This window comes from Nycticebus coucang, chromosome X (assembly GCF_027406575.1).
Source record: "Nycticebus coucang isolate mNycCou1 chromosome X, mNycCou1.pri, whole genome shotgun sequence".
Taxonomy (NCBI): domain Eukaryota; kingdom Metazoa; phylum Chordata; class Mammalia; order Primates; family Lorisidae; genus Nycticebus; species Nycticebus coucang.
The window spans coordinates 87,400,501-87,410,956 of record NC_069804.1 but is presented as its reverse complement, the minus strand read 5'-3'; the positions used below and the strand labels follow the sequence as shown (position 1 = coordinate 87,410,956).

The 10,456-nt window shown below is 33.6% G+C and overlaps 1 long non-coding RNA gene across 1 annotated transcript; it reads left to right on the top strand.

Moving 5' to 3' along the window:
- The first annotated feature begins 5,338 nt into the window (after window positions 1-5,338).
- Window positions 5,339-10,031, top strand: LOC128578142 (uncharacterized). Its single transcript, XR_008377677.1, has 3 exons — window positions 5,339-5,460; window positions 5,969-6,149; window positions 7,959-10,031. It is a non-coding gene; the product is annotated as an uncharacterized LOC128578142 (long non-coding RNA).
- The last annotated feature ends 425 nt before the right edge of the window (window positions 10,032-10,456 follow it).

Here is a 10,456-nt window from a genome sequence, read left to right as displayed (position 1 = left end):
GGAGAAGAACATATATTTATTAGTCTAGGAATGGTTTGTTATGTATATGTATTTTGAGCCCAATTTTTGTGAGTTTGCATTTTAGTCTCACGTGTCTTCCTTTGATTTCTGTTTAGAGGATCACTCCAGTTCTTTCAAAGGAGTGTTAAAGTGCCTAGTCATGGTGTTGTAGGATATCATATGTTTCACACCAATTAAGTTTTGTTTTATAATCCTGGAAGCATATAAGTTGGGTGCATAAATGTTTTGAATTGAAATGTCTTCTTGTTGTATTGTTATCTTGACCAGTATGAAGTCATCATAATTGTTTTTATTAACATTAGTTGCTTTGAATTTACTTGTATCTGAAAATAAGGTTCCAATCCTCCTTTTTTCTTATTTCCTTTAGCCTAACTCATTTTATTCTAACCATTCACCCCTAAATCTTGTTTTCTCCTTTAAGGTTAGGTGTATTTCCAGAAGACAGCATATACAAGACTTGTGGGGTTTTAGCCAATTGGCCAGCCTGTGCCTCTTCAGTGGGGAATTCAAGCCATTTAATTTTATTGAGAGAATTGGTAAGTGTTGGCGTTCTATTTATCTTATTTTTTTAAAGTCCATCACTTAGTTTGATTCTTTGTGCCATTGTTGAATCTAGGTGTTTTCCTATTGTTTCTGGTTATTTACTTTGTGTCAAATTTCTTCATTTGTTACATGTCAGTAAATGGCTTGTTCTCTCCATCAAACTTGAAACTTAATTAGAGTATTGAGAAACCTGGGCTGAAAATGGTTTTGTTTAAGAAAGTTAAAGGTAGATGACAACTTTATTCTGGCTTGAAAAGTTTCAGCTGAAATGTCTGCTCTTACCCTGATTAATCTTCTCCTGCAGTCAATTGGTGCTTACTCCTGGCTGCTTACAGAATTTTCTTTTCCATCTTGAGTTTGGACAGGTTCATTACAATGGGTCTTAGAGATTTTTTGTTTGTGTTGAGATGAACTTGTGTTTGATGTTCCCCTAAAAGGAGTGTTTTGGAATGTTTGGTGATGCTTGACAAATTTTCATTTATTATATACTAAAATAGGGCTTCCATTCCTTTGGGTCATTCTTCTTCCTTTTCAGTGATACCTATGTTTGAATGTTTCATGAACTCCCACAGTTCTTTTGGTGATTCCTCTGTGTTTTTATTTTATTTTATTTTTTGCTCTTTGAACTCCTGGGTTAGCTCGAGAGTCATATCCTTTAGCTCTGAGATTCTTTCTTCTTCATAATCTAACCTGTTATTGATACTTTCTACTACATCTTTAAGTTCTTTCATCAACTCTTAAAACTCCTTAAGCTCGGATAATTTTTTTTCTAATTTCTTCATGTCCTTTGTTCATTATTTGGGTCAGGGTTTTGTTGTTTTGTTTTTTTTTAGTTTCATTCTGGTGATTTAACACTTTCCTTTCAATTCCCTTGTTTGTTTTTGCCTTCCATATTTTGAATTCCCTTTTTGTCTTTTTCATATTTCTTTTTATTTTACTAAATCATAAAGAGGTATACATTAATGCATTTATGGGACACAATGTGCTGATTTCATATATAATTTGGAATGCTTACATCTTACTGGTTAATATAGCCCTCTCCTCATTTACTTAATTATTGTGTTAAGACATTTATGCTCTATACTTAATAAATCCAACATGTACCCTTGCAATATGCACCATAGGTGTGATCCATAATTTTTTTATAGGTGGAATCCTCTGTGGTATCTACCTCATGATCTCTTGGGTAGGATGTACTGTTTTGGCTTTTCATGTTGCCAGAACTTTTCTGTTTGTGCCTCCTCATGTGTTTCTTCTTCTTCCTCTTCTTCTCCTCCTCCTCCTTCTTTTTCTTCTTCTTTTGTATTTTCTTCTTGTTCACTTCATTTGCATGCTTTTTTGGATCACTTTTTTAAATTACCTTATCTCTGTGCTTAGTTGTTGAGTGTACTTTTGATATAGGCCCTAAAGGAAGAGAAAAGTAAAGCACTAAAAGAAATAAAATAAATAAAACTGAAAGAAGAAAGATGGGAATGAAAGAAAAAAATTATAAAGGGAGAGAATAGTATAGAAATTTTAACAGCGTTGATTCTTTTCAGCTAAGAGCATTGTACATTCTTCCATTTGGTAATGCTTTTGCTGTTTCTTTTCTCAGCATTTTATAATATTCTCTGTAGAGATCTTTCACCTCCATTGCATATACTATGAGTTATTTCATTCTTTTGAAGCTATAGTAGAGGTTATTGTGTCCTTGATTTGCCATAGCAGTTTTTTGATATGAAAGTCTTTCATTTCTTTGTCTTCCCAAGGCCTACCTTTTGTGGTCAATAAAAATGTATTTTACTTCATTGTCTTCTCTAGCTATCACTGCTATTGTAATCAAAATACTCTTCCACTTCCATTCCATTTCTCACCATAGTCATTAAATCCATCTTCAATGTGAGTTATATTTATGGGAATTTTTGAAAATAGGAAGCAAAGCTGAATTGTTATAAATATTTAAGTATTAATTCATTTAATATAACAATAAAATCTCATTACATGTTAACATATAGCAATTATATGCAAAATAAATATACTACTGAATACAAAATATTAGTGAGTAGAGTAGTGTTGTTTTACATTTCCATTATTGTAGTCATTTTCTAATTGCATATTTTCTTCAGAAATAGTTGTTTGGCCCTAAAATTGATTTTTTAACACTTTTTTTCTCAGCTTTATTTTCTCTGTTCAAGAAAGGGTTCTTCCACCTTCATTCTCCCACACATTTCTATTTTGTAGTTTATTTGGTTTTAAAAGTGGTTATCCAATCCTCTCTTTGATTCATCCATAAGTACATATTTTACCAAATAATGTATCTTTATTGTATATATCAGTAGTTTTCAAAATATGGTGTGCCAAGTCCTAGGGGTCCCTGAGACCCTTAAATAGTTATAAAAATCTGGATGAGTTTATGTTTTTCCTATATAAAGGCAACATACTGCAATGTATTGAATACAGAAACAAATATGTGAATTTATAAGCCAAATGTTAAACAGATTTGCAGAAATGTAAAACATGACTACTCTACTCACAAATATTTTGTGATAACTCTGCTCATATGCAGCTACATTTTTATTCAAGGAATCTTCTAACATCCTATTCAAACTTGTCATAGCTGCCTATTTTGTTCATGAAGATATTTTTCATCTTTATTTAGCTATATCCATGGACAATGTATTCAGAAAACATGTTTTCTATCTTCAACATTTTGATCTTGACTAGTGCAGCAAGTTTATTAGCAAAAGGATTCTTCTTCACATACTTGGAGAGAACTTATTTACATAATTTAGGAGAATGCTTCCATATCCATGTCTTTGATGAAACAGATTCTTCATTTATTCCTCCTACCTCCTACTTATACCTCCCACAATCCACACACATATTTCCACCTGCTCCAACGATGGCTTCAGTATTCAATAAAGGAACCTTCAACTTTCCTGCATGCTTCATAAAGCCAAAGCTATTGTGCTCTTAAATAAATCTCCCTCTCTCACCTGGGTATAGATAGTTTTTTTCTAAGTTAGTATCCCACTTTTCTGAAGAGGAAGTATAGCAAAATGATTAAGAGCAGAATGTATGCAGAAATATTTTTTGAATTTGAATTACGGCTCTACCACTTACTAATTGTATGGCTTTGAATAATATAATTTTCCATGCCTCAGTTTTCCTATATATTGATGAAATATCTTCCTCTTGCCTTACCACGTGAGCCACTGAGTGTACTTTATTCATGAAGAAATATTTTATCTCTTTGCCATCATTGACGAAGAAATATTTTATCTCTTTGCCATCATTGACCATGGTCAATTTTCTTGCTTGTCTGACCCAACAGTGGAAGTCTTCTAGTTTAATTTGGGATACTTTTTTCCATGAAAGTAGTTTTATGTTTTTCTGTTTCTGTACCAGTCCTATCTACCTTGCTTATAAAATAAATATTCCACCTTTTTCTTTGTTCTGTTAATGGTTATTTTGTACATAAAAAAATCTAACTCCACAGCTACCTTGTCCACAAGAATAACGTTTTTTCATCTCTTCACAGCATAGGCCATGGCTACTTCACTCATAAGGAAAATTTTTTACCATTATGAGATTCCCATCTATTAGATCTTGACTATTTACTCTAGTTTTTATTTCTTTTTTTCTATAGCATATTTGAATCCTTCTGATGAAAGAAAAGCTCTGCATAAGCACATCTTTCTGCCTATTGGCATATACCTGTAGACTAAAGGCCAGATCATGTCTATCAAACCAGGTACTAGAGTATGACTACTGCTATGTGTCTTAATGATAATCTGATGAGGTTAACTATCTTACTACCATGATATTTCCCTTTATATAAAAAAGTAAAATTTATTGCATATATTGGAAGTTTACAATATTGTGTTATGGAATATATATGATGTTATAGAACCATATGAAATTATTACTACAGTAAAATAAATTGACATATATATCATCTTGTTAATTTTTGTGACAAGAACTCCTAAAATTTTATTTAACAAAACCCTAAATACGATATTAGCATATTAAGTATAGTTTTCATTTTGTGAATTAGATCTCTACATCATTTATCCTACATGTCTGCTACTTTTAAATTCCTCTATGATGTTTGACTTCACTTCTCCACCCTGAACATTAGCTTCCATGGCAATTATGATTGTCAATCCTGCTACCTCCTTGTATCTCCTAGTTTCACCAGTATCTTGAAAACATATAGATAGATGTATAAAGAGTTATTCTAACCAGTATAAAGTCCCAGGTGAGAACATCTGAGTGAAAGACTCGTTTGGTTCTCTTCCCTACAATTTTTCACTTATAACTGACAATTCATATGCATATATTCCAGTATTGATGCTGTATGCTTTATTGGATATGCTCTCCACCACGTATCCTACTGATTGTTTCTGACCCAAGAAGGAAAATACAATAATAACATAGAAGAGATGTTACAATAATGGTAAAACAATGGCCAGTTTGGGCACCGGGTTTCCAGGAAGGGTAGAGATCACAATCACAGAAAGTCCCTACTACCTCAAGGAATACACCAGAGTTCATTAGGATTTTGTATGTGTAAACCTGGAAAAACCCAGGCTCTGCCTAGGAAAGCAGATATTTGGTATATCCACCCCAGCTTAGCCTCCTTCATTGGACCAAACTCTCCAAGCAAACACAGGCTATTGTAAAAAGTCAGCTATGGATGTAATGCTCTATATTTAAGAATAATATGCATCACTTCTGTTCCTTGTTTTCTACATCCCTGCATCTCTGAACATCATTTGGCTTCACATCTTGGCTGAGACCCACTCGAAGGCTTGATGAATTTCTTTGCACTTGTGTATCTGGTTTGACTTTGGCACCTTCCTTCAGACCTGATGTTTGGTATTCCTACTCCAGATCTACACACCATAATTTCATGTAAGAGTCTCTCTTGATTTATACTCAACCATCTGAGTAACCTTTTGCCATAATCCCCTACAGAATTAATTAACTAGAAGCTTGGATATACTGCACAAAGAAAGGTTAATACTAGCCTAAATGAGGGGATATAAGCCAACTATCCAAGGCAAGGGAGAACTAAAACCAATCAACATATATCATTAGTTTCTTCCTCTTACAGACCCAAAGACACATAGAAACATCCTCAATACCATTATAACTCTATCCCTCAGAGAATAAAACTCATAAATTAGTATAGATTGTCTTCCTTATGACAAATCATAAAGGCTATACAATTAAAAATTCTCTGGCATACATTCTTAAAAAAACTTGGAAGTCTGGTGTTTCTAGAAATCTGATTAATTAGGGAAAGTTTAAAATAGGTCCTGTTCATACTACAGTACATAGGAGGATATTTTATAACTGAGAACATGAGGACCATTCATGGTTTCTGACTACTATCTGCTAGTTTGTTTGTTCCACTCAGGTGTTTCTGATCAGAGCTGCCATTCATTAACTTTGCCAGAAGGAACAGCCAGTATCATACCACCACATTTCACCAAGTTGCCTAAAGCTGTCCACAAGCAAAAGTCCCAAGAGTATCTAGACACCAAGTGATATGCTGCATACGTTCATAAATGGCAATTCTCCCATGGCATATCAAAGAAGTAAGTAGGGAAGAAAGGACCTTGGTGAGTGCCTGTGCATGTTACCTGATTCACAGATAAGAGGACTGGAACATAGGAGTCAAGAATGTGTTGCAGGAAAAAATTGAGATTATCTCAGGAGCAGTGAAAATAGATTTATATATGTAAGGTGGAAACCAAAGGGAAATGTTTATATGGTAGAAACATAGAAAACAACCTTGAAAATAGAGTTGCCAGTATAAAATTTTTAAATTTTTCTAAAATACATGAATAGTTTTTAGGTGCCATCCTTAAGAGAGGAAATATTTTCCATGAGTCTTAAATTATCTTTTATTTTCAATTAATATGAGAGTACAAATCATTAGGTTGCAACGTTTGCACTTGTTAAGTTGTACTTGTGTCCCACATCCAAGAAGTGTGCCACATATGCTTACATTGTGTCTATTATGTGATAGCACACCAATACCTCCTTTTATCTCTCCCCCACTCCCTCCATCTTCTCCATATTTGAATTAAATTGGGTTTTTCTCTTGTGTGAGTGTATATTAGTTTGTCTACTGCCTTATATTATTAGTATTGAGTACATTGAATACTTGTTTTTCCATTCTTGTGATACTATACTAAGAAGATATTCATCTTTTTTATGGCTGAATGCTATTATATGGTATACATATACCAAAGTTTATAATTCATTCATGGGTCGATAGACACAGGTTGTTTCCACATCTTGGCGATTATAAATTGAGTTGCAATAAACAATCTACTGCAAATGTCCTATGACCAAATGATTTTTTTTTTCTTCTGGGTGGATACTTAGTAATAGGATTGCAGAATCAAATGGAAGGTCTATTTTGAGTTCTTTAAGAATTTTCCATACTTCTTTCTAAAGAGACTATATTAGTTTGCAATCCTACCATCAGTGTAAAAGTGTTCCCTTCTCTCCAGATCTGCACCAGCATCTGCAGTTTTGGGACTTTGTTATGTGGGCCATTCTCACAAGGTTAGGTGATATATCAGGGTGGATTGATTTGCTTTGGGTATGATGAGCATTTTTCATATGTTTTGGCCTTTCATTTGTCTTCTTCGGAGAAAATTTTGTTCATGTCTCTTGCCCAGTGATAGATGTGATTGTTTTGCCCCTTTTTGTTGATTAATTTCCATTCTCTGTAGAGCCTAGTTATCAAGGCATTGTCCAATTTGTAATATGAAAATATCTTTTCCCATTCTGAAGGTTGTATATTTCCATGAGTGATACATTTTTAAATGGAAGGTTTAAATTCATACTTTGTAGAATCTGAGAAACTGTTATGGATTGATTGACACTTCTTCTATTACTTTGGTTTTCTCTCTTCTTCCTGTGTCAAAATAACTTTAAGCCTCTTTTGTGGTCTATGTTTTCTAATAACAACACTTTTACTTGATAAATAATATTGTATAAAACATTGGGCTTTAGAATGTCTGCCACTTTAGGTATTACCTTTAGTTCAGGATTGGATTTTGTTTCCAAACTTTCACAAGAGGGGGACTTATCCTCATAACCACTGATGGTTGCTTGGTGAATTGCAGAAAGCTAGAACTCATTGAAGACTTTGAAAGTGTTTTGTCACTTCCAGTGTGATAAATTTTAGTATTACATTTGTTAATGAGACTCAAGATCCAACAAAATTCTTTAAAATTGGTTAACTCACCATGACATTGAATTTTTTAAAGGAAAGCCATGTTAAAAGTATGATCTAATACTAATTAAATAAAAGTTTTGGACATGGAAAAAGAGAGGATTGTATAGAAATAACAATATTTGAGATGTGTTTTTGTTATTATCTAATGCAGAGGTAGATGCCAGAAGAGAGATTCTTGATTATCAGATCAGAAAACTTAAATATTGTAGGACACATGAGAGACTTCAAGTTGGAATGACATAGCAGCAGGACTCATCACTTATACCAGAAGGCATCCTAATCTGCACCTGAAGAAGTGATCTGGATTCTAACCAGAGATTTGAATATAAGAAGACTGCAAAGAAAACGGGGTTGTGGGTGGAAGGAAAGAAGATCTTTTGAAAATATCTAGAGGATTTAATTTATTTTGAAAGAAGTGATTGAATTGATAGAAGGGGGTAGTAGTTTTAAATGTTAAAGCGTGAACTATACTTGATATTTTACATTAATGTCATATGCTATTTTGTTTTGGTGTTACTCTTTAGAGTACAAAATGTATAAACTTTCTACTGAGCTTGCTTGGATGAGATTGTATTGTTAAATATAAGGCGAAATATTAATATCAAAATTAATATTTTATGTTGATGTTATTGTACTAACTATAATAATATTCATATTCTAAACAACGTATACTTGGATGAGATTTGTGGGAAGGGAGAATTATTTATATGGTTAGATGTAAGAGGGTAATAATTGTAGCATTTTAAGGTGATGCTGTTATTTACAGTGTAATGATGCTTGTTAAATGTATTTACATTATCATTTAATATTGGTAGATTGACAGGGGGATATATTTAGTACCTATACCAGTATCTGTTAATAGAAAACATATACAAAATACTTATTGATTGAATTAATGATTAACAAATTATTATTATTATTTCTTTAGGTACAGGGTTTTCCTCTATCAGCAATGTAATGGCACAATCATAGCTCACTACCTCCTTAAGCTCCTGGGATCAAGCAATCTTCCTGCCCTAACCACCTGAGTACTTTGGACAACAGGTGTGTGCTACTAGGCCTGGTTGATTTTTTCTTATTTTTTTAGTGACCAAGTCTCACTATGTTGCCTAGGCTATATAAACTCCTGGCCTGAAGGCATCCTCTGCCTCAGCCTCCTGAGTTACTGAAATTACAAGCATGATCTGCTGTGCCCGGATCAATTGATTGATTATTTATCTGATATTTCCTTTCTGCTTATTCATGGAAAGCCAATTAGAGTTTTCCATATAAGTGATAGGAATTTGGGGGGAAATTTGGGTGTATAGGATATGAAATTCGGAACTGTGAATCAGAGAGAAACCTATATTAAAATATAATAATTTGATAGAAGCCAAGAAAAGACTGGTAGGACATGAAAGGTCACACTGCAGTTTGGTGGCCATTTTTCTTGAAGCTCAGTGGTTTGGGACCAGAGATAGCTTCTGCAGTCGCAAGCGACAGGCAGTGGCTTGGTTGGCAGCAAGTACTTGCAGCATTCACTCGTAGTTACCATGAATTTACCCCTCAATCTCAAACCTTTCCTCAATGGATTGACAGGAAAACCTGTACCAACAAGTAACCTCTCCCTGTCTTGACAGATTTCCACATAGTACTCTATGAATAGAGATCTTGAATGGCCTCCTTCTATCAGGGCCAGGTCTGGGAGTGTGTACAAAACACTTCCAGATGTCACTCCTCACAGACACCCGACTACTCTTTACTTCATATACAGTCTTTGAGAAGGTCAAGAGCTCCCCCATGGCCTAGATTGCCCAGATTTCTAGTGGGAATGTGTATTACAGAGACAGTTTCTCCCTTTTTTCACTTTGAATCCTCACAGTTTTCCTGCACTGGGGACTATTGCCAGCTGTATTATGAACATATCTAAAGTTTCTTTCACATTTTCGTTGAGCTTCCAAGTTCCTTCTTGGATACGTGTTCAGAGTGTGAATCTCTATACACTATTTTGTTATTTCTGAATGGATCAGGCACACTAACCTTCTAACCCACCATATTGTAAAAAGAAAAGTAATTGTACTATATTTTAAAATCAGGTAGTGTGATGTCTTCAGATTTATTCATTTTGCTAAGGATTACTTGATTATTTGGGCTTTTTCAAGGATTTATACAAATTTTAGGATTGTTGTTTTATTCCTGTGAAGATTGTCAAATATTGTCAAATATATATATGTTTGACATTGCAATAAAGTTTATCAGGGAGTTGTTAAAATTCTTCAAACAGTTTAAAATCTCCAGTTTTGAAAACTAATATAACATCACAAATCAAATATTTATGGGGTTAGAAATAAAAATTATATTTAAATATAACTGGATTCTACAGAAAAGAACACTTTTCACATGCAGCATTTAGTAAATGAAGTACTAACAAAAAAGGCCATTTTCATTCATTTTTTCTTTGCAATTTAACATGAAAGCTATAGAATTCATATGTGCAAGTGTTTTGCTGCATGTACAAACCACGAAGACACTTTTGGATTCTTGTACAACTTTATAGGTTAAAGCAAGTGTCAGAGGAAACAATAAAATGAATATTGAATAAACTCACCTTTAAAATTTGCAACTTGAGGTTGAACATGAATATGATTTATGTGAAGAGTTAAACATTTT